The following is a 22,820-nucleotide window of genomic DNA, read 5'->3' on the forward strand; positions in this document are numbered from 1 at the left end:
CTCCACTGTTCTTGCCCAGTTCCTCCTACCTGCTGTGAGAACTGATGACCTTCCTCAGCCTCCAACTTCAACCCTCCTCTCTGCTTGACTGGAGCTTGGTGAGACCTTAACCTGTTCCACTCCTAGATACTGCACCCTCAGGCATCGTGTGCTTTCTCCCACTCCTTCCAATTAACATGGCCCATGGGACAGCCCCTTGTCCCTTCTGCCCAACCTCACTCTACTCCAACAAGCATTTGCTAGGAGAAGAGAGAAGCCCCACCTCCAAGTCTTTTCCTAGAACCTGCCAGGTGTTCTCCATCTTGCCTTCCCTGATTCTCTGATACCTGCTGGGATCTTAGCCTCAGCGTCAGGTATTTTCTTCAGCTTAGTCGGCTACAATTTCAGATATATTTATTTGGTTTGTTTGATTTCACCTTGGGACTTCTTTTCCCACCTGCAAATGGTTCTGATCCTTGCTTTCAGGCACCACAACCAAGGATAACAAATGTTCTCGTGGCACCAGGGAACCTTCCAGCCAGGACTGCTCTCCACAGACTGAGAGGTTAGGTTAGAGAATTTGTAGGAAAGAGAAAGGCTTCTAAGGGGGAGAGATTTAGCTTTGTTCTACTGCATATATTAGTTATTATATATTAAACTATTCATGTGCTATCACTTAACATACACTAATTTATATACACACACACACACACACACACAAGGCTATAGCCGGCCAGGTGCGGTAGCTCATGCCTGTAGTCCCAGCACTTTGGGAGGCCGAGGCAGGCGGATCACCTGAGGTCAGGAGTTCAAGACCAGCCTGGCCAACATGGAGAAACGCTGTCTCTACTAAAAATACAAAAGGTAGCCAGGCATAGTGGTGCATGCCTGTAATCCCAGCTACTCAGGAAGCTGAGGCAGGAGAATCGCTTGAACCCAGGAGGCAGAGGTTGCAATGAGCCAAGATCATGCCACTGTACTCTAGCCTGAGTGACAGAGTGAGACTTCGTCTCCAAAAAACAAACAAACAAACAAACAAAAATGCTATAGTTTCAGCTGATGGGAGGGCAAGCAATGAAAGAATCGATTCAGGCAGGGATCCTCAGTGAGTAGCAAGACCATAGGTGAAAAGTAGCTGAGACAGAGAGTATCTGCATGGTGCCAAAATATCGCCCTGCAAAATTACTTGCTAATTCACAGAGGAATATAGTTACTTTACGAAATAAAAATCGACAATCAAGTGACCAAATTTAACATCATTAATAGAGGGTCTACAAGACATTATGGGATTCTCGATGTCATGCAATGTGAAATGTTCCTGCCCCAAATGTTGACCTTAATCTTTTCCTTTTTTTTTTTTCTTTTTGAGATAGAGTCTCACTCTGTCACCCAGGCTGGAGTGCAGGGGTACAATCTCAGCTCACTGCAGCCTCCACCTCCCGGGCTCAAGGGATTCTCCTGCCTCAGCCTCCCGAGTAGCTGGGACTACAGGCGTCTGCCACACACCTGGCTAATTTTGTATTTTTAGTAGAGATGGAGTTTCACCATGCTGACCAGGCAGGTCTCGAACTCCTGGCCTCAAGTGATCTGTCTGCTGGTATTACAGGTGTGAGCCACTGCGCCCCGCCTGATCACTTTAATTTTTCAACCAATGATCTTGGAAGGAAATAAGCCCCGATGCCCCAAGACATCTGTATTAGTCAATCACTTCTTCAGAGAAACAGAACTAATGGGATGTATGTATATAGAGGGAAGAGATTTATTTTAAGGAATTGGTTCATGTGATTATGGAGGCTGAGAAGTCCCAAGATCTGCAGTTGGCAAGTTGGAGACCCAGAAGAGCCAATGGTGTAGTTCCAGTCTGACTCAGGCAGGAGGAATTCACTCTGACTCTCAGGAGGGTCAGCCCTTTTGTCCTATTCAGGCCATCAACTGACCGGTTGATGCTCCTCCATCATTAGGGAGGGCGTCTGCTTTAATCAGTCTACAGATGTAAATGTCATTGTCACCCAGAAACACCCTCACAGACATATCCTGAATAATGTTTGACATTAACTTTAATTAAATTAATGTTGACACATAAAATTAACCATCACTGCATCCTTTGTGTGTAACAATGTTTTTTCTTTTTACTTTTTAAATGTGGTTATTATAAAGTTTTTCTTTGTCTTAATTTTTTTTTTGTTTCTATAGGTTATTGGAGAACAGATGGTGTTTGGTTACATAAGTCCTGTAGTGGTGATTTGTGAGATTTTGATGCACATATAACCCAAGCAGTACACAATGCACCCAATTTGTAGTCTTTTATCCTTCACCCCCTTCACACCCTACTCTTTCCCTGAGTCCCCCAAATCCATTGTGTCATTCTTATGCCTTTGCATCCTCATAGCTTAGCTCCCACTTATGAGTGAGAAAATACAATGTTTGATTTTCCATTCCTGAGTTATATCACTTAGAATAATAGTCTCCAATCTCATCCAGCTTGCTGTAAATGCCATTAATTCATTCCTTTTACTGGCTGAGTAGTATTCCATTGTATAGATATACCACAGTTTCTTTATCTACTCATTGATTAATGGGCATTTGGGTTAGTTCCACATTTTTGCAATTGCAAATTGTGCTGCTATAAACATGCATGTGAAAGTATCTTTTTCGTATAATGACTTCTTTTTCTCTGGGTAGATACCCAGTAGTGGGATTGCTGGATCAAATGGTAATCCTACTTTTAGTTCTTTAAGGAATCTCCTGTGTGTAACAAACTGAGTTCTCTCCTATGCATCTTGAATGGTTCTAGTATAACTAGTCATTCAGTCTTTCTATATTCTGTAGTTCACATAAGGGACCCCTGCTCAGAAATCTGTTTAGAGGAAATAAAAAGATAGAGGGACAAGTTAAATGGCACTACAAGAAAACAATCAGAAAAATCCAGAATGTGGAATATCTTTCAAAACCACTAACATAGTTTCTTTTAAAAGTCAATGTAAATATATATATATATACAAATTCTATATATATATATATTTTAAAATAAACTTTTATAAAATAGAGACAGGGTCTCACAATGTTACCCAGGCTGGTCTCGAACTCTTGGGCTCAAGTGGTCCCTCCACCTTGACCTCCCAAAGTGCTGGGTTTACAGGCATGAGCCACTGTGCCCAGTCACTTATGTAACTTCTTTGGGCCATACTTTCCTCATCTGTAAAATGGACATAATATCATCTACCTTGCAGAGCTACTGAGAAGATGAAAGATACTGAATATAAAGCTCTTGGTACAACGCCTAGACACAACGGATGGTAGCTACTTTACTATTTTACTACAATTACTTGTGCTAGTTTTTGGGAAACCAATAAAGGTGACCAAAATGCAGTGTAAGGGAAATACAGGTAAATATGAAAGGACTCTGCCTTACTCCAGAATATGGAGTACTAGATAAAAGCACAGGAGCAGAGAGTTCAGAAAACCAAAACAAAACCCATAAGCCGTAAAAAATATTGATAAATTTGACTATGTAAAAAATAGAAATTGGGGCCGGCGCAGTGGCTCACACCTGTAATCCCAGCACTTTGGGAGGCCGAGGCAGGCAGATCACGAGGTCAGGAGATTGAGACCATCCTGGCTAACATGGTGAAACCCCGTCTCTACTAAAAATACAAAAAAATTAGCCGGGCATGGTGGCGGGCCCCAGTAGTCTCAGCTACTCAGGAGGCTGAGGTGGGAAAATGATGTGAACCCGGGAGGCGGAGCTTGCAGTGAGCAGAGATCGCACCACTGCACTCCAGCCTGGGTGACAGAGCAAGACTCTGTCTCAAATAAAAAAAAGAAAAATAGAAATTGGGCCGGGTGGTTCATGCCTATAATGCCAGCACTTTGGGAGGCCAAGGTGGGCGGATCACCTGAGGTCGGGAGTTCGAAACCAGCCTGACCAACATAGAGAAACCCCATCTCTACTAAAAATATAAAATTAGCTGTGCTGGCACATTGCCTGTAATCGACAGGCTGAGACAGGAAAATTAGGTTGAACTCGGGAGACAGGGGTTGCAGTGAGCTCAGATCACACCATTGCAGCATTCCAGCCTGGGCAACAAGAGCAAGACTCCTCTCAAAAAAAAAAAAAAAAAAAAAAAAAGAAAAAAAAAGAAATTCTGCAAGGCAAAAATCACTATAAACAAAGAACAAACTGGGAAGAATATTTTCTTTTTCTTTCTTTCTTTCTTTCTTTTTTTTTTTTTTTTTTTTTTTTTTGAGATGGAGTCTCACTCTGTTGCCCAGGCTGGAGTGCAGTGCGTGATCTGGGCTCACTGCAACCTCTGCCTCCTGGGTCCAAGCGATTCTCCTTCCTCGGCCTCCCATGTAGCTGGGATTACAGGCATGCACCACCATGCCCAGCTAATTTTTCTATTTTTAGTAGAGACGGGGTTTCACCATATTGGTCAGGCTGGTCTTGAACTCCTGACCTCATGATTGACCTGCCATGATTCGCCTGTAGCGCTGGGATTACAGGTGTGAGCCACCGCGCCCGGCCGAATATTTTCAATTTATATCAAGCAGAGCTCACGTCCTTACTGAGGAAAGACATCCATACATTAGGAGAATGACCTGCAAAAAGCCTAGGGAGGCCGGGCCGGGGGGTTCACGCCTGAAATCGCAGCCCTGCGAGAAGCCGAGGTGGGCAGATGGCTTGAGCCCAGGAGTTCAAGACCAGCCTGGGCAACATGGTGAAACCTTATCTCTACAAAAATACAACAATTATCTGGGCGTGGTGGCATGTACCTATAGTCCCAGCTACTTGGGAGGCTGAGATGGGAGGATTGCTTAAGCCTGGCAGATTGAGGCTGCAGTGAGCCGTGATTGCGCCACTGCACTCCAGCCTGGGCGACAGAGCAAGTCCCTGTCTTGAAACAAAATAAGCCTACAAAAAGGGAGCCCAGAGAACATAAATTCCATGGTTTCTCCAGGCCCTTCCAGAGGCACCCATCGGGATACAAGGCAGTGGGACAGATAGTTCTTTAGGCTTCATAATATCCCAGCTGAAATACCTCTCTACAGCCTCCATATCCCTCTTCTCTGGATTTTATACTAAGTCCTCTTCAGACACATATTAGGAACCAATAAATATCTGTTGAGTGATTTCACATGTTAGAGTGCACTTGTTTCCTAGGGCTGCCATTACCCAAGTGCCACAGGCTGGTTGGCTTAAAACAATGGAAAATTCTCTCTCACCGTTCTGGAGGCTAGAAGTTGGAAATCAAGTGTCAGGAGAGCTATGCTCCCCCTGAAGGCTCTAAGTGGGGGGGCCTTCCTTGCCCCTTCCTAGCCTTTGGTGGCCCAGGCATCCTCGTCTTATGGCAGCATGGCCCTACCCTCTGCCTCCCTCTTCACACAGTCATATTCCCTGTGTCTTTGCATCTCTCTGTGATATCTCCTCATCATATAAGGATACCAATTGTTAGATTTAGGGTCCACCTAAATTTACATCCATAATGATTGCATCTCAAGATCCTTAACTAATGACATCTGCAAAGACTTTTAAAAATAAGACCAGGCCAGGCACGGTTGCTCACACCTGTAATCCCAGCACTTTGGGAGGCCGACGTGGGCAGATCACAAGGTCAAGAGATAGACTATCCTGGCCAACATGGTGAAACCCTGTCTCTACTAATAATATAAAAATTAGCTGGGCGTGGTGGCACACACCTGCAGTCCCCGCTACTTGGGAGGCTGAGGTTGCAGTGAGCTGAGATTATGCCACTGCACTCTAGCCTGGTGATAGAGTAAGACTGTCTCAAAAAAATAAAAAAAATCATATTCTAAAGTTCTGGGTGGATGTGAATGTATTTTGTGGGCAGGGGGTGAACACTACTCAACCTGCTACACAGAGCTTTTTCAGTTGCAAATGACAGGAAACCTCATATAAGGAGCTTAAATAAATGATTATTGGCAATCCTAGCAAAATATATCTAGTATGTTACCCTGAACAATATCAGGCTTTGATGAGGTTACAAGTCCCTCTCTAAACTAATCGCTGCAGCCAGGCCAGAGGCTGTACCTGAGCTGTTGAGCCAGGGGTAGATTCAGTTCCACGGAAAGCACACAGACTGAGGAGGTTGTCTGCAGATACCATTACCAGGAGAAGGGGGAGCTGGTGCTAGGTGGTAGAAAATGTAGTCATCCGCTAGCATGGTCTTCCTCCACAGTCAGTCAGCTCTTGGGCAGCAGTGACTCTTCTCATATCTGTATTCCAGGGACTTGAAGAACAGCAGGCCTTCAAATAAATATTTCCTGAGTTGTTTTTGAATTTTTTTTTTTTTTTTTTTTTTTTGAGACAGAGTCTCGCTCTGTCGCCCAGGCTGGAGTGCAGTGGCCGGATCTCAGCTCACTACAAGCTCCGCCTCCCGGGTTCGGGCCATTCTCCTGTCTCAGCCTCCTGAGTAGCTGGGACTACAGGCGCCCGCCAACTCGCCCGGCTAGTTTTTTGTATTTTTTAGTAGAGACGGGGTTTCACTGTGTTAGCCAGGATGGTCTCGATCTCCTGACCTAGTGATCCGCCCGTCTCGGCCTCCCAAAGTGCTGGGATTACAGGCTTGAGCCACCGCGCCCGGCCTGTTTTTGAATTTTTAACATCATTCAGTCTCCAAGGGCTTCATTCACAGTAAATCTGCGATCCAGCGTCTGATCCAGGGCGAGCCTTCCCCACGGAGGCACTGTCCTTTGTAAGGCCCTTCTAGGTAGACCGGCTGGCCATCTGTTGTGTAACCATTCATTCTTCAAAACTTCCGTAAAAGAGAAGCAAGAAAGAAGGGTTTGGATCTTGTTAGGGTCAAAGAAGGGCAGGAGAGAAATACAAGTGGTAGATGAAACTGAGCATCAAAGAAATACATCCCCACTTTCCCCTTGGTTCTAACACGCACACACAAATCTCATTATCTGCAGGGTTGGAGTATTGTTACCCTCACATACCCTGGAGCCCTGGTGGAGAATACAGGATTCTGGGTTTAGGCATGTGTCATTCAGTGGTTTAGGCCTGAAATATTGTGCCTTAAACACCCACAGAGGGGCCTTATATCCCAAACACCAGAAGAGCCAATGCCCAGAGGGTGAAATCAGACAGCCCTTAAGCTAGATGAAGCTGGAATTGGTAACCACACTGTGGAGTTTAATTTGCTGACCTAGATGTAGTTTGCAGCCCACAAAATCTCATACCACAGCAAAGCTTTTTCTTGTGCTGAGACAGCTGGCTGAGCGTGATGTTGCAATGACTCAGTTCTCAGTAAAGGGTCTGAAGAAATTAGGGGCAGGGCTACAGCCCCAAGACCACAGCCCCAAGAGACCTTCCTGTTTATTCCATGGGTGAGAGAAGGGGAACCTTCTGTTTGTGGGCACTGGTATTTCATCAGAAGAGACAAGGCTGGGCTCTGGGTTTGAGCTGTGTGTACACAGTCAACACATGACAGTCAGACAATTATACTCAGAGTGAGAATTCATACCTGGCCACACAGGCCAAAAGCATCTCTAAAAGCTGTTCTTGGCCGGGCGCGGTGGCTCAAGCCTGTAATCCCAGCACTTTGGGAGGCCGAGGCGGGCGGATCACGAGGTCAGGAGATCGAGACCATCCTGGCTAACACGGTGAAACCTCGTCTCTACTAAAAATACAAAAAACTAGCCGGGCGCGGTGGCGGACGCCTGTAGTCCCAGCTACTCGGGAGGCTGAGGCAGGAGAATGGCGTAAACCCGGGAGGCGGAGCTTGCAGTGAGCTGAGATCCGGCCATTGCACTCCAGCCTGGGTGACAGAGCAAGACTCCGTCTCAAAAAAAAAAAAAAAAAAAAAAAGCTGTTCTTAGGCTGGGCGTGGTGGCTCATGCCTGTAATCACAGCACTTTGGGAGGCCAAGGCGGGTGGATCATGAGGTCAGGAGTTCGAGACCAGCCTGGCCAACATGGTGAAACCCTGTCTCTACTAAAAATACAAAAATTAGCTGGGTGTGGTGGTGCACGCTTGATGTCCCAGCTACTCAGGAGGCAGAGGTTGCAGTGAGCCGAGATCATACCACTGCACTCCAGCCTGAGCGAAAGAGCAAGACTCCATCTCAATAAATAAATAAATAAATAAATAAATAAATAAATAAATAAAAGCTGTTCTTAAAACTATGTGAATCAAATCATATTTTTTCCTTGACTTCCATTTTAAAATTGGACATAGGTTTATATGAGGAGGCCTAATTCAAGAAAACCAGAGTTGAAAACTCTGGGGACTAGGAGGACTTCCCATTAAACGTAGCCAACTGAGCATGTGCATACTGCTGGGCCTCCTCCCAAAACCCACTAAAATGTGAGTCAAGAGACTTTTTTTAAAAAAGCATAGGTCCATAAGAGAGGTAAGAGCAGAGAGAGGCATCAAAAAAATGTTTAAGCTGGAAATTTGATTAAGAGATAATGAACCTCACATACCAGAGTACAAGGTCTCAAAATGGGGAAGCCAAGAAAACAAGCCAATCCATGCCTCTGAAACACCCCCAAAGGCCTAGGAATTGGAGGCACCAGAAACTTCTGAAAAGGCATGGCTGTGGCTGAAAACTAGAGCACTGATTAAAAGTTTTCTTCCAGCCTGGGCAACATAGTAAGACCCCATCTCTACAAAAAACACAAAAATTAGCCAGGCGTGGTGGTGCACACCTGTGGTCCCAGCTACTCAGGAGGCTGAGGCAGGAGGATCACTTGAGTCCAGGAGATTGAGGCTGCAGTGAGTCATGCTCGGTTCACTGCACTCCAGCCTAGGCAACAGGGCAAGAAAAAAATAAAAATAAAAAGTTTTCTTAAGCAATAGTTAAGGTTGGGTACGGTGGCTCACGCCTGTAATCCCAGCACTTTGGGAGGCTGAGGCGGGTAGATCACTTGAGGTCAGGAGTTTAAGACCAGCCTTGCCAACATGGTGAAACCCCATTTCTACTAAAAATACAAAAATTAGCCAGGCATGGTGGTGCATGCCTATATTCCCAGCTATTCAGGAGGCTGAGGCAGGAGAATCATTTGAACCTGGGAGGCAGAGGTTGCAGTAAGCCAAGATGGTGCCACTATACTCCAGCCTGGGCCACAGAGTGAGACTCATCTCAAAAAAAAAAAAAAAAAAAGATAGTTAATCCCTGCAATTCTTCCCTTAGCCTATGCAACAAGCTACTACCTTCTCTCAGCCTTCATCACAGACGGACCACTTATTGTATGGGGAGTTTGAGTTAGAGGAACTTTGGACTTAGGAACAACTGAAGGTGGAAGATTAGTACCAAAGAAGGGGGATGAAATGAAAGTCAATGTACCGGCCAGTGAACCCGTGCTGTCCTCACATTTGACTCCTAGACACTGGTAGGCATATTTATAACTATGGGGAGGGAGTTCAGAGAACTCCCCTAGAAAACTGACCACCAAAAGAAGAGACATGGAAAAGTATCATAAGGGAGTCCCCTAAGAATGACTGGCCCCTGTCTGATCACCCCATTCTAAAATCACTCCATCATACATGAAAATCTTTTTTTTGTTTTGCTTTGTTTGTTCTGTTTCATTTTGAGACAGAGTCTCGCTCTGTCATCCCGGCTGGAGTGCAGTGGTACAATCTCGGCTCACTGTAACCTCTGCCTCCCCGGTTCAAGTGATTCTGCTGCCTCAGCCTCCTGAGTAGCTGGGATTACAGGCATGCGCCACCACGCCCAGCTAATGTTTGTATTTTTATTAGAGATGGGGTTTCACCATGTTGGTCAGGCTATTCTTGAACTCCTGACCTCGTGATCCACCCGCCTCAGCCTCCCATAGTGCCGGGATTATAGGCGTGAGACACCACGCCGGGCCTGTTTTGTTTTTTGAGATGGAGTTTCACTCTTGTTGCTCAGGCTGGAGTGCAAGGGTGCAATCTTGGCTCACTGCAACCTCTGTCTCCCAGGTTCAAGCAATTATCCTGCCTCAGCCTCCCGAGTAGCTGGGATGCGCCACCACGCCTGGCTAATTTTGTACTTTTAGTGGAGATGGGGTTTCACCATGTTGGTCAGGCTGGTCTCAAACTCCCAACCTCAGGTGATCTGCCCGCCTCAGCCTCCCAAAGTGCTGGGATTACAGGTGTGAGCCACCACATCCGGCCCTACTAATTTTGTATTTTCAGTAGAGATGGGGTTTCACCATGTTAGTCAGGCTGGTCTCGAACTCCCGACCTCAGGTGATCCACCTGCCTCACGCTCCCAAAGTGCTGGGATTACAGGTGTGAGCCACCATGCACCTGGACGCAAATCTTTTTTAAACCAGGGTTTTCGTATGTAATTCTTAAATAGGAATAGACAACAAAAAACAGCTAGATAATTTGTGAAAAGTCTCTATCATGAGAGACAGAGATCAAAACAAGCAAACAGAAAAAAAGAAGAACCTACACAGAAGAGAGCCAATAAAGGGAGGAGAAGAAAAACAAACAAACAAACAAAAAAAACCACACAACAATACATATGCTCAGAGAGATAAAAGTAGATTTTTATGTCCATGAAAAATAAGAATAGGATTGTCTCCATTGGATTCTGCAGAAGCAGATGCTGAAACAGTTTGCAGTGTGAGATATTTCTTAGGGATCAACTGTTACGGAAAGGGTGAGGAGGAAACAGAATCAGGCTTAGGGAGAAGTCAAGCGATGATGCAGGACTCATGAAGCCCTGGCCAACTCATGAGGAGCATACAGCAGCATACATCAGGGTTGTTCTGGGTTGGGCCAAAATTGCCAGGCATTTGTATCCTGGTCTTGATCAGTTGTTGGACTAGCCTGGGATAGGTGTGCCCTTAAGCAGGGCAGCTGCAGCCAAGGCAGTCCCGAGAAAGAGCTGACAGCAAGGTCAATGTGTGCTCCCTGAAGGTGGATCTGCACAGTGTATCCCCCTGCCCAAGGATATTGTTTCTTTCTTTTTCTTTTTCTTTTTTTTTTTTTTTGAGACAGAGTCTTGCTCTGTCACCCAGGCTGGAGTGCAGTGGTGCTCACTGCAACCTCCGCCTCCTGGGTTCAAGGGATTTTCCTGCCTCAGCCTCCCGAGTAGCTGGGATTACAGGCATGTGCCACCACGCCCAGCTAATTTTTGTATTTTTAGTAGAGGTGGGGTTTCGCCATGTCAGCCCTGCTGTTCTTGAACTCCTGACCTCAGGTGATCCACTGCCCTCGGCCTCCCAAAGTGCTGGGATTACAGGCATGAATCACTGCACCCGGCCAATATTGTTCCTTAAAACTGCATATTCAACTAATAAAAGCATTCAAGGAAGGTTGAGCTGTGATCGTAGAAACTAAAAAATCAAGAGGTCAGGTGTGGTGGCTCATGCCTGTAATCCCAACACTTTGGAAGGCTGAGGCAGGAGGATATCTTGAGCCTAGGAATTCGAGACCAGACTGGGCAACATAGTGAGACCCTGTCTCTACAAAAAATAAAAAATTTGTCAGGCATGGTGGCACATGCCTGTTGTCCCACCTACTTGGGAGGCTAAGGTAGGAGGATCGCTTTAGACTGGAAGTTTAAGGCTGCAGTGAGCTATGATCACACCACTGCATCCTAGCTTGGGTGACAGAGCGAGACCCTGTCTCAAAAAAAAAAAAAAAAAGAAAAGAAAAGTCAGAAGATAAAGTTGAAAAAAATTGCAGAAAGTAAGGAAAAAGGGTCAGAAAATAGGAAAAAGACAGTTAGAAAATCAGAGACCTTTTAAATCAATTTAGGAAGTCTGACATTTGAGCAATTGGAGTTCCATAAAGAGAGAATACAGAAAATGGAAAGGAGGAAATAATGTTTTACAAAATAACAGTAATTCAAGAAAAAAAATTCTAAAATGGAAGACCATATGTTTCTAGATTGAAAGGGCCTACCCGAGTATCCAAGGCAATGAATGGAAAAAAAATCGCTACCAAGGCACAACACTGTGAAATTTCAGAACAACTATGAATAAGAAGATCTAAAAAGCTTCCAGGATAAAAAAAAAAAAAATAGCAGGTTATGTACTATGGATCAGAAATGGCAATAGCTTTCCTCTTCTCAAGCACAACGCTGGAAGCCGGAATGTGATGAATTCAAAGCTAACATGCAAGTGTGAATGAAGCATGAAGACATTTTGAGAAATGTAAGCTTTCAAAATTTTAACCTCGCAAGCAGCCTTCCTTATTTTATTTTATTTTTTATTTGAGATGGAGTCTCGCTCTGTCCCCCAGGCTGGAGAGCAGTGGTGTAATCTGTGCTCACTGCGACCTCCACCTCCCGGGTTCAAGTGATTCATGTGCCTCAGCCTCCCAAGGAGCTGGGATCACAGGTGTACACCAGTGCGCTTGGCTAAGTTTTGTATTTTTAGTAGAGACAGGGTTTTGCCATGTTGGACACGCGGGTCTTGAACTCCTGGCCTCAAGTGATCCACCTGCCTCAGCCTCCCAAAGTGCTGGGATTACAGGCAGAAGCCACCACACCCAGCCCAAACAGCTTTTCTCAGGAAACTATAGGATGATATACTCCATGAAAATGAAGGAATAAATAAAGAGGAAGCCTTGAAGGCCAGGAAATGGGAAGAGAGCAGAGTTGGGAGCAGGAGGATAGTGATGGAGGACTTGAGGATGTCTCCTAGAAAAACACATGAAACCAGCAGACAACGTGCTATGTCTAAATACAGTGAGCAAAGATTTACATTTCCAGTAGAGTGTGGAGAAGAATTAGCAATAGGTACATAGGCAGTTGAACAAATACAAAGTGAGACAATATTTATCTTCAGGGAAAACAAGAAAAAGTTTTTACCAGATAGGAAATATAATCATGTTACACTTCACAGCTCAGCCATGAATAATGGTTGCATTGTCAGAATAAACACCGGCTACTGATTAAACCAGAAATTGCAACACAAGCAAATTAGGAGGATAGGGGAAGAGAAGATATATGATAGCTAAATCCTTGTTTTCCAAAGAAGGAAGACAACAGATAATAAATGCAACGGAGAAAACCAGAGAAGCTGGTGAAAGCTAAAAAGAGGCTGCTTCTGATAATCAAGGGTGGGAATAGTGGGGAAGGAATTGCTTGCTTTAAGATTTTAAAGATTATTTTACTTTTCAAATAATACAAATATGTTATCTGTTAATAACTAAAGAAAGATCATTATTGAATTACAGAAGAAGTTAAACTACTAGTGGCTATTATTTATTGAGTGCTTATAATATGCCAGAAACCATGGTAGGCATTTTACTGATAGTATCTTATTTATTTATTTGTTCATTTATTTGAGACAGGGTCTTGCTTTGTCACCCAGACTGGAGTGCAGTGGCACAATCACGGCTCACTGCAGCCTCAACCTCCTGGGCTCAAGCAATCTTCCCACCTCAGCCTCCCGAGTAGCTGGGACTACATACGTGCACCACCGTACTGGCTAATTTTTTTTTTTTTTTTTTTTTTTTGAGACGGAGTCTTGCTCTGTCGCCCAAGCTGGAGTGCAGTGGCGCGATCCTGGCTCACTGCAAGCTCCGCCTCCTGGGTTCACGCCATTCTCCTGCCCCAGCCTCCCGAGTAGCTGGGACTACAGGCGCCCGCCACTGCGCCCGGCTCATTTTTTGTATTTTTAGTAGAGACGGGGTTTCACCGTGGTCTCGATCTCCTGACCTTGTGATCCGCCCGCCTCGGCCTCCCAAAGTGCTGGGATTACAGGCGTGAGCCACCGCGCCCGGCTAATACTGGCTAATTTTTTAAATTTTTTGTAGAGATGGGGTTTTGCCTTCTTGGCCAGGCTGGTCTGGAACTCCTGGCCTCAAATGATCTGTCCACCTCAGCCTCTCAAAGTTCTGGGATTACAGGTGTGAGCCACTGTGCCAGGCCTCTAATTTGGTCTCTAAATAAACAAATAAATAAAACAAGATGCCCCATCAGACACTGTAGAGCAGCGATTCCCACCTTTTTCTGCACTTTTGAAAGGACAATGATCATGTACGCTCCTTACTCCCACCTGGGAGTCCAGGGTTACACATAATTCCTCACTGTAAATTCATCCTTTTCTCTCCTACACAAGGAAGAATATCTAAATAAGTTAGTTAAAGTGACATTATTTTTGGAATAACCTAAAATCTTCTCAAACATAATTTTTTAAAAATAGATCGGCCAGGTGCAGTGGCTCACTCCTGAGATCCCAACACATTAAGAGGCCGAGGCGGGCGGATCACCTGAGGTCAGGAGTTTGAGACCAGCCTGGCCAACATGGTGAAATCCCGTCTCTACTGAAATACAAAAAAAAAAAAAAAAATTAGCTGGGTGTGGTGCCGCACACCTGTAATTCCAGCTACTCGGGAGGCTGAGGCATGAGAATCACTTGAACCCGGGAGGGAGAGGCTGCAGTGAGCCAAGATGGCACCCCTGCACTCCAGCCTGGGTGACAGAGGGAGACTCAGTCTCAAAAAATAAAATTAAAATAAAATAAAATAAAATAAAATAATAAAATAAAGTAGACATTACAAATCCCAGGATCTTAACTACTGTTAGTAACCAGGTCCCTGTGGCTCACAACCATTGGAGGAAATGCAGCCACACAGGGCCTTGGAGACGTGTCTGCGGCTCCACACTGAGTTGATGGCAGAGCCCAGAGCCCCTGCCTTTTATAGCGCGTGTTAACAGAACAACTGGCTAGGATGTACTTCTACAGATGGTGGCAAGTGCATGAGGCTTGACCATCTGAGCAAGCTTGTCATGGGGCCAGAGCTCTTTCTTTCCCTGTCAGGGCCACTCTTTACAAATGTACCAAAAAAGCTTTTATTGTCAGAGAAAAATAATTCCATTTTGATCTAGATATCGTGTGGAGTCCATTCCTTCAGTAAACTTTTTTTTTTTTTTTTTTTTTTTGAGATGCAGTCTTGTTCTTGTAGCCCAGGCTGGAGTGCAGTGGCACGATCTTAACTCACTGTAACCTCTGCCTTCCAGGTTCAAGTGATTCTCCTGTCTCAGCCTCCTGAGTAGCTGGGATTACAGGTGCCCACCACCACACCTAATTTTTGTATTTTTAGTAGAGATGGGGTTTCGCCATGTTATAGCTCGAACTCCTGACCTCGTGATCTGCCTGCTTCGGCCTCCCAAAGTGCTGGGATCACAGGCATGAGCCACCGCGGCCGGCCAGTAAACATTTTATTGAATATCTATTATGTGTCAGTTAAGGCAATAGCTAGGCTGGGTGTGGCAGCTCATGACTGTAATCCCTCCTCTTGGGAGGCCGAAGTGGAACCATTGCTTCAGTCCAGTTGGAGACCAGACTGGTCAACATAAGGAGACCCTGTCTCTACAAAAAATAAAAAATTAGCCAGGCGTGGTGGTGCAAGCCTATAGTTCCAGCTACTCATGAGACTGAAGCAGGAGGATTGCTTGAGCAATCCAGGAGGTCGACGCTACAGTGAGCCGTGATGGTGTGACTGCACTCCACTCCAGCCTGGGCCACACAGTGAGACCCTGTCTCAAAATAAAATATAATTTAAAAGGCAATAAGTAGACCAGTGGTGTAAACAAATTCTTTTTAAGAAACAAAATCTTTTTTTTTTTTTTTTTTTTTAAAGAAACACAGTATCTGACAGACATGCAATATTACAATGGAGATGAAAATAGGGCTGTAGCCACTGAAGGTGGTAGGTAGGGATGGAAGAGATTCATCCTGTTCACTGTGCTTCCTCCTCAACCCGACCTGGGGTCCCACGTGATGCTTTGCAGAGCACACTTAGAAAAAAGCTACAAAGCGTTCTACTGACAACTAGCTGGAGCCTGTGGATATTCAAAATAAATAGATTTACTTTGGATATAATTCCCTTCTGTGACGTATATGTCCAATAATAAATTGCTAGACACTGTTACATTGATCAGTGCTCACTGAAATACTCGTTATCTTTGTGTGAGAGTGTATGTGTGTGTTGTGTTGGTTGATTTAGTTTTACATACATTTGTACTGTTTCTCAAAAGAATGCATCTTATAATTAGGGTTTGTTGGCAGAAAAAAAGTTGCAGGGGATTTGAATATATCCATTTGGGTTTATAACATTAACCAGTATTTATCAACTTTTGCAGAGCATTAGAAGCACCTGCAAGTTCCTATTAAAAAATAGTAATGCTTGTTAAGAACATGTATTCTTGGCTGGGCACGGTGGCTCACACCTGTAATCCCAGCACTTTGGGAGGCCAAGGTGGGTGGATCACTAGGTCAGGAGTTTGAGAACAGCCTGACCAACATGGTGAAACCCTGTCTCTATTAAAAATACAAAAATTAGCCAGGTGTGGTGGCACACACCTGTAATCCCAGCTACTTAGGAGGCTGAGGCAGGAGAATCGCTTGAACCTGGGAGGCAGAGGTTGCAGTGAGCCGAGATCGTGCCACTGCACTCCAGCCTGGGCAACAGAGTGAGACTCCGTCTCAAAAACAAACAAACAAACAATCAAACAAGCAAACAAACAAAATATTCTTGGGCCCTGCCTCAGACATATGGAAATAGAACAGGACTATGGAGGGGGGAATTAGCAGGAATCTATGTTTTTCCTTCAACCTTTTATTTTGAAAATATTCAAACTTACAGAAAAATTGAAAGAATACAGCAACCACCCCATACCTTCTACAAAGATTCCACAATTAACATTTTACCACATTGAGTTTTTTTTTTTCCCTCTCTCTCTCTATCCCCTCCTTCTTCGCATCTACAGAATTTCTTACTGAGACCTTTGAAGGTATATGTCAGACATCATGACACCGCATTCATGTTGTGGGTTACACTGTGTCCCAATGAAAGAAACGCTGACGTCCTAACCTCTGATACCTTGAATGTGACCTTAGTGGTAAATAGGGTCTTTGCAGAGGTACTCGAAATGAAGTCACACTGGATTAAAGTGGGCCCTACATCCAATAACTGCCGTCCTTATAAGGGAGAGAGAGAGTTGAAGACATGGAGAGACACACAGGGAAGAAGGCCACCTGATGTTGCTGATGTTGTCACCAACCAAGGGACGCCAAGGATTGCCAGCAACTACCAGAGGCTGGAAGAGGCAAGGAAGACTCGTCCCTAGAGCCTTCAGACAGAGCATGGCTCCACCAACACCTTGATTTTGGACTTGAACTGTGAGAGAAGAAATTTCTGTGTTGCAAACTACCCGGCTTGTGGCAATTTATTACCGCAGCCCTAGGAAACTAATACAACTCCTGAATACAGGTGTTACCTAAATGTGGGCATTTAGTGGGACTCGGGGTATTCTCCCCATAACCAATATCATTAGCACGCCTAAGAAAATTAACAATAATTTTATGATATCCAATCCATAATCAGATATATCCAATTGTTCTCAAAATATCTTTTATAGATATTTTTCCTTTTTTTGATCCAGGATCCAATCAAAATATCTTACATGCATTTATTATGTCTCTCTAATTTCTTTTATTCTAAAATAATTCATCATAAAAAATGACTTCTTGATGTGTCCAGGTTTTAAAGAAAAAAATTATTCTCAAGCAGTAAGAAAGACTTAATTCAAGACTATTGCAATAGGAGTGCTGCGATAGGGGAGTGCGATCTGGCTCAGCTCCGAGTACAAGGACAAGTGGGGGTTCACAGCCAAAGAGCAGGATGAGGGGTCAGTGGACGGGAAATTACTAACAGGAATTTCCTGGTCTTGAACTCCCAACCTCAGGTGATCTGCCTGCCTCGGCCTCCCAAAGTGCTAGGATTACAGGTGTGAGCTACCACGCCTGCCTTTTTTTTTTTTTTTTTTTTTTTTTTTGAGACAGAGTCTCGCTCTGTCCTTTCCCATTAATTCTAAATTGCCAATAATCATAGTTTAGAATGAGCTTGATCGACCCATGATGGGAGACATCAAGCGTAGGTGATTCTTGCTAAAGACAGGCTAAGGGCTTAGATATCAAGGAAGCGGGGTGAGGTGCTTGATCAGATAGCTAGGGTGGAGGGATGACTTGGCAGGATTCTTTGTAAGACTGGCTGGGCAGACCAAAGACAAGACGGGGGCCAAGGTCCAGGCCTAGTTGAAAAGAGGGCTCAGAGGAGTCTGACTAAAGTTTGGTCAGGGAGACAGCCTTTGTCACAGGTTAGTTGTCTCATAGTACGTTCCACACTGTGCATTTGTCTTTTCTTTCCTTTTTCTTTTTTTTTTTTTTGAGATAGAGTTTTGCTGTTGTTGCCAGACTGGAGTGCAATAGCGTGATCTCAGCTCACCACAACCTCCGCCTCCTGGGTTCAAGTAATTCTCCTGCCTCAGCCTCCCAAGTAGCTGGGATTACAGGCATGCACCACCATGCCTGGCTAATTTTGTATTTTTAGTAGAGACGGGGTTTCTCCATGTTGGCCAGGCTGGTCTCAAATTCCTGACCTCAGGTGATCCGCCCGCCTCAGCCTCCCAAAGTGCTGGGATTACAGGCGTGAGCCACCGCGCCCAGCCTTACATTTGTCTTTTCATCCTTTTGGTGGGATTTAACTTGTTCCTCTATCACCATTAAGTCATGAGGCTTGATTAGATTCATGTTTATCACATATGGCAGGAATAATTCATAGGTGGTAGTATTAAGTATTTCAGATTACATCACATCACAAAGTGCATAAGTGCATAACAGCTGCACTATTAGCGATGCTTAGTTGTTGTTTTTATTTTTATTTTTGGAGACGGGGTCTTTATTGCCTAGGCTGGTGTGCAGTGGCATGATCATAGCTCACTCACTGCAGCCTTGAACTCCTGGGCTCAAGCAATCCTCCCACCTCGACCTCTGTAGTAGCTGGGACTGCAGATAAGTGCCACCTATGCCTGGCTAATTTTTTATTTTTTGGTAGAGACAGAGTCTCACTATGTTGTCAAGGCTGGTCTCGAACTCCAGGCCTTAAGCAATCCTCCTGCCTCAGTCTCCAATGTGGTGGGATCACAGGCATGAGCCACTGTGCCTGGCTGAGTTTGATCACTTTGGTAAGGTGAGGACCACCAGCTATCTCCATTGAAAAAGGCAATTTTCCCTTTGGTAATTTGCAAGTCATCTGCAGGTAATACTTTAGCCCAATGTGAGTATCTTGCTCTGCAATAACCTTTTGTCCAGTGGTTTCATCAAAAATCTTTATTTAATTGGGGGTTTCCAAATAGTGATTTCTAATGCTATCATTCCTTTCAGTTTTATTAGCTGGTATTTCCCTTCCTTTATTCCTTGTTTTGAATATCACTAGAGAGTTTTAAAAATTGTGTTATCAGGCCAGGCACGGTGGCTCATACCTGTAATCCCAGCACTTTGGGAGGCCAAGGTGGTCAGGAGTTTGAAACCAGCCTGGCCAATATGGCGAAACCCCGTCTCTACTAAAAATACAAAAATTAGCCGGGCATGGTGGTGCGTGCCTGCAGTCCCAGCTACCCAGGAGGTTGAGGCAGAACAATCTCTTGAGTCTGGGAAGCGGAGGATGCAGTGAGCCGAGGTTGTGCCACTGCACTCCAGCCTGGTTGATGGAGCGAGACTCCATCTCAAAAAAAAAAAAAAAAATTGTGTTACCAACTATATTGAGTATTTATTTTGATGTTCGGATTGACCTAAATTTGGCCAGTAAAATTTCCTTCAAGCTGGTTGCCGTCTTGGAACACTTCTTTGTCTTCTGGCACAATTTGATGGCCCAGGCTCACTTTCCCTGCCCCAGACTGGGGACCCACCATTTCTCCAAGGGGCAGAAAACATGGTCATCCTCTCAATTACCTAGAGCAATGGTATCACATTCCACCAGCCTGGCCAACATGATGAAATCCCATCGCTACTAAAAAATATATAAAAATTAGCCGGGCATGGTAGCGGTGCCTGTAGTTCCAGCTAATTGGGAGGCTGAGGCATGAGAATCGTTTGAAGCCTGGAGGTGGAGGTTGCAGTAAGCTGAGATTGTGCCACTGCACTCCAGCCTGGGTGACAGAGCAAGACTCTGTCTCAAAAAAAAAAAAAAAAAAAGAAAAAAAAAGAAAAAGAAAGAAAGAAAAAAGAAAACAGAATAATGGTATCACATTCCTTACCTATTTAAAATCAGCTTAATAGTAGCTAATGTTGATCAAGTGCTGGGCACTGGGCCACATGTTTCCATGCATCGTCATTTAATTCACATGTTAATTCTTTACAGTAGATTATGTTACTTATCCCTGTTTTACAGATGAGGAAATCAGGGTGTGGAAAAGTTAAGTAAACTGCCCAGGTCCTCTCAGCTGGCAAGAGGAGGAGCTAGCAATTGGAACTCTAATCATTCTGCTGCCAAAGCCCACGCTTGGAACCACCATAATCTATTGACCATTTGGCTACAAAAGAAAACTCCTTAAGCAGCACTGCACTTGATAATATCTACATTTTTAAAAACAACCATGCTTTAAGGTAATAGGTATTAAGCAAAATTTAGGGAAAGAAATCCTTGAGTACAATCTGGAAACTTTCTCATTCCCTTTTTTTTTTTTTTTTTTTTTTTTTTGAGCTGGAATCTTGCTCTGTTGCCCAGGCTGGAGTGCAGTGGTGCGATCTTGGCTCAGGTCCAGCGATTCTCCTGCCTCAGTCTCCTGAGTAGCATGTGCCACCACGCCCAGCTAATTTTGTAGTTTTAGTAGAGATGGGGTTTCGCCATGTTAGCCAGGCTGGTCTTGAACTCCTGACCTCAGGTGATCTGCCCGCCTCGGCCTTCCAAAGTGCTAGGATTACAGGTGTGAACCACAGCACCTGCCTTTTTTTTTTTTTTTTTTTTTGGAGACAGAGTCTTGCTCTGTCCTTTCTCATTGATTCTAAATTGCCAATAATCATAGTTTAGAATGATCTTGATCGACCCAGAATATGAGGAGAAAGCTTTCTTAAAACTCAACCAGAAGACTTATCATGAAGTGAATTGGAGCAGGGACTTTGGACCAAGGGAATGCTGAAAGCCCTTCCAGCTTCTCACCTGCGAGTCTTTTCTGTGCTTCTGAGATGGTCCATTCAGAGCTTAAGCTGTCCAGGGTAATGAAAGTGTTAGTGAGGGAGAAGAGAAAGCTGCTATGATGATGTAACTATGCCAGGTTGTCTTTGTCACAGGGTGCTGGGGAAGGGGATAGGGAGGGGGACACCTGCCAAGTTGGGGGCTGTGACTGCTTGGACAAAGGAGCGCCTTTTTCTTTTTTTTTTTTTCTTTTTTTTTTTTTTTTTTTGAGACGGAGTCTTGCTCTGTCACCCAGGCTGGAGTGCAGTGGCCGGATCTCAGCTCACTGCAAGCTCCGCCTCCCGGGTTTACGCCATTCTCCTGCCTCAGCCTCCCGAGTAGCTGGGACTACAGGCGCCCGCCACCTCGCCCGGCTAGTTTTTTTGTATTTTTTAGTAGAGACGGGGTTTCACCGTGTTAGCCGGGATGGTCTCTCGATCTCCTGACCTCGTGATCCGCCCGTCTCGGCCTCCCAAAGTGCTGGGATTACAGGCTTGAGCCACCGCGCCCGGCCAGGAGCGCCTTTTTCTAACCTGCACAGAGGTGCAGACAAGCACTGCAGGCTAGCAGAGGCCTGAGCGGAGTCAAGTTCTTTCAGTTTAAAGTTGACTGTTCTAGGTTCAAGGGTGAATGACTTTCTATTATCTCTTAATAAAGAAAACTTCCTCCTCCCAACAAGAATTTCCAGTTGTGGTTATTAGCCTAGGTGTAACCGAAATTGAAAAGTAATTGTATTTCTCTTTTTTTTTTTTTTGAGACGGAGTCTCGCTGTGTCGCCCAGGCTGGAGTGCAGTGGCCGGATCTCAGCTCACTGCAAGCTCTGCCTCCCGGGTTTTTACGCCATTCTCCTGCCTCAGCCTCCCGAGTAGCCGGGACTACAGGCGCCCGCCACCTCGCCCGGCTAGTTTTTTGTATTTTTTAGTAGAGACGGGGTTTCACCGTGTTAGCCAGGATGGTCTCGATCTCCTGACCTCGTGATCCGCCCGTCTCGGCCTCCCAAAGTGCTGGGATTACAGGCTTGAGCCACCGCGCCCGGCCGTAATTGTATTTCTCTTAGCCGCTAAGGTTGCCTCCAGCAACCTGCCCGTGTCCTGCTCTCACTCTCAGGAGGAGAGTCTTTCGCCTTGTATTCCTTTTTTCCCTCCTCCACATGGACTTTAGGGTCCAGTTTTAAGTCCGGGACCTGTTTAGTAACTAGCTTTAATCACAGGGCACCAAGTCTCTGGCCTCTCCATGCTTCCTCCTTCCCTTCCTGGGTCTTAGCCAGGACAGGGAGCAGTACATACCTGAGTACACAGAGCAGTGGTGAGAGGTGTCCCAGGGAGCCATCTCAGGGAACCCATTAAGATAAAGGGGAAGAATAAACAGAAGCAGATGTTCCTTCAGCCCCAGTTCCCAGCCCACTGAAAAACAGGAAGCTGGGATGGCAGCTGATAAGGGCTGTCTCCAGGGCTGGGCCGGGACTCCTTGGAGCCAGGGGCTGGGTTGGGTTTCTCAGTCCTCATCTCTCCAGGACAGTCTCTTTTTCCTTTTCCTTCATTACTAGGAGAAAGCACAAACACAGTCCCCCATTACCACAAATTATGCAGTTGAGGTCCCACATTTGGGGAAATTGCAAGGGTCAGCCCATCCAGAGTGCAATGGATGAGCCTTGCCCTGGGCAGATCATTTTTGTGATCATGGTATCTCCCCCACCAGGTAAGTATCTCCAGGCCAATCTTTTTTCCCTACCATGGGGACAGGTCAGAGGCACTTTACCTCCATATGAATACAAATCAAATTGTATTCACATTCTATCATTAATGCCTGCGGCCACTTGAAATTCAAAAGATGGGGCCAGTGTCTCAATTCAAAAGTTGGGGCTGGTGTCTCAGTCTGTAATCCCAGCACTTTGGGAGGCCAAGGTAGGTGG

General features: G+C 45.1%; 1 long non-coding RNA gene and 1 other non-coding gene across 3 annotated transcripts; both read right to left on the reverse strand.

The window, feature by feature from the left end:
- Positions 1-314: 314 nt before the first annotated feature.
- Positions 315-22,589, reverse strand: LOC105471285 (uncharacterized). Of its 2 annotated transcripts, none has more exons than XR_011621907.1 (3): positions 22,195-22,589; positions 20,894-20,940; positions 315-6,789 (listed from the first exon to the last, which is right to left on the reverse strand). It is a non-coding gene; the product is annotated as an uncharacterized lncRNA (long non-coding RNA). The 2 variants fall into 2 exon arrangements; XR_011621906.1 differs by having other exon boundaries at positions 315-6,752; positions 22,195-22,577.
- LOC112424880 (U1 spliceosomal RNA) lies at positions 22,452-22,614 on the reverse strand. Its single transcript, XR_003015818.1, has one exon. It is a non-coding gene; the product is annotated as a U1 spliceosomal RNA (small nuclear RNA).
- Between the last annotated feature and the right edge of the window lie 206 nt (positions 22,615-22,820).

Source organism: Macaca nemestrina, chromosome 4 (assembly GCF_043159975.1).
Source record: "Macaca nemestrina isolate mMacNem1 chromosome 4, mMacNem.hap1, whole genome shotgun sequence".
Taxonomy (NCBI): domain Eukaryota; kingdom Metazoa; phylum Chordata; class Mammalia; order Primates; family Cercopithecidae; genus Macaca; species Macaca nemestrina.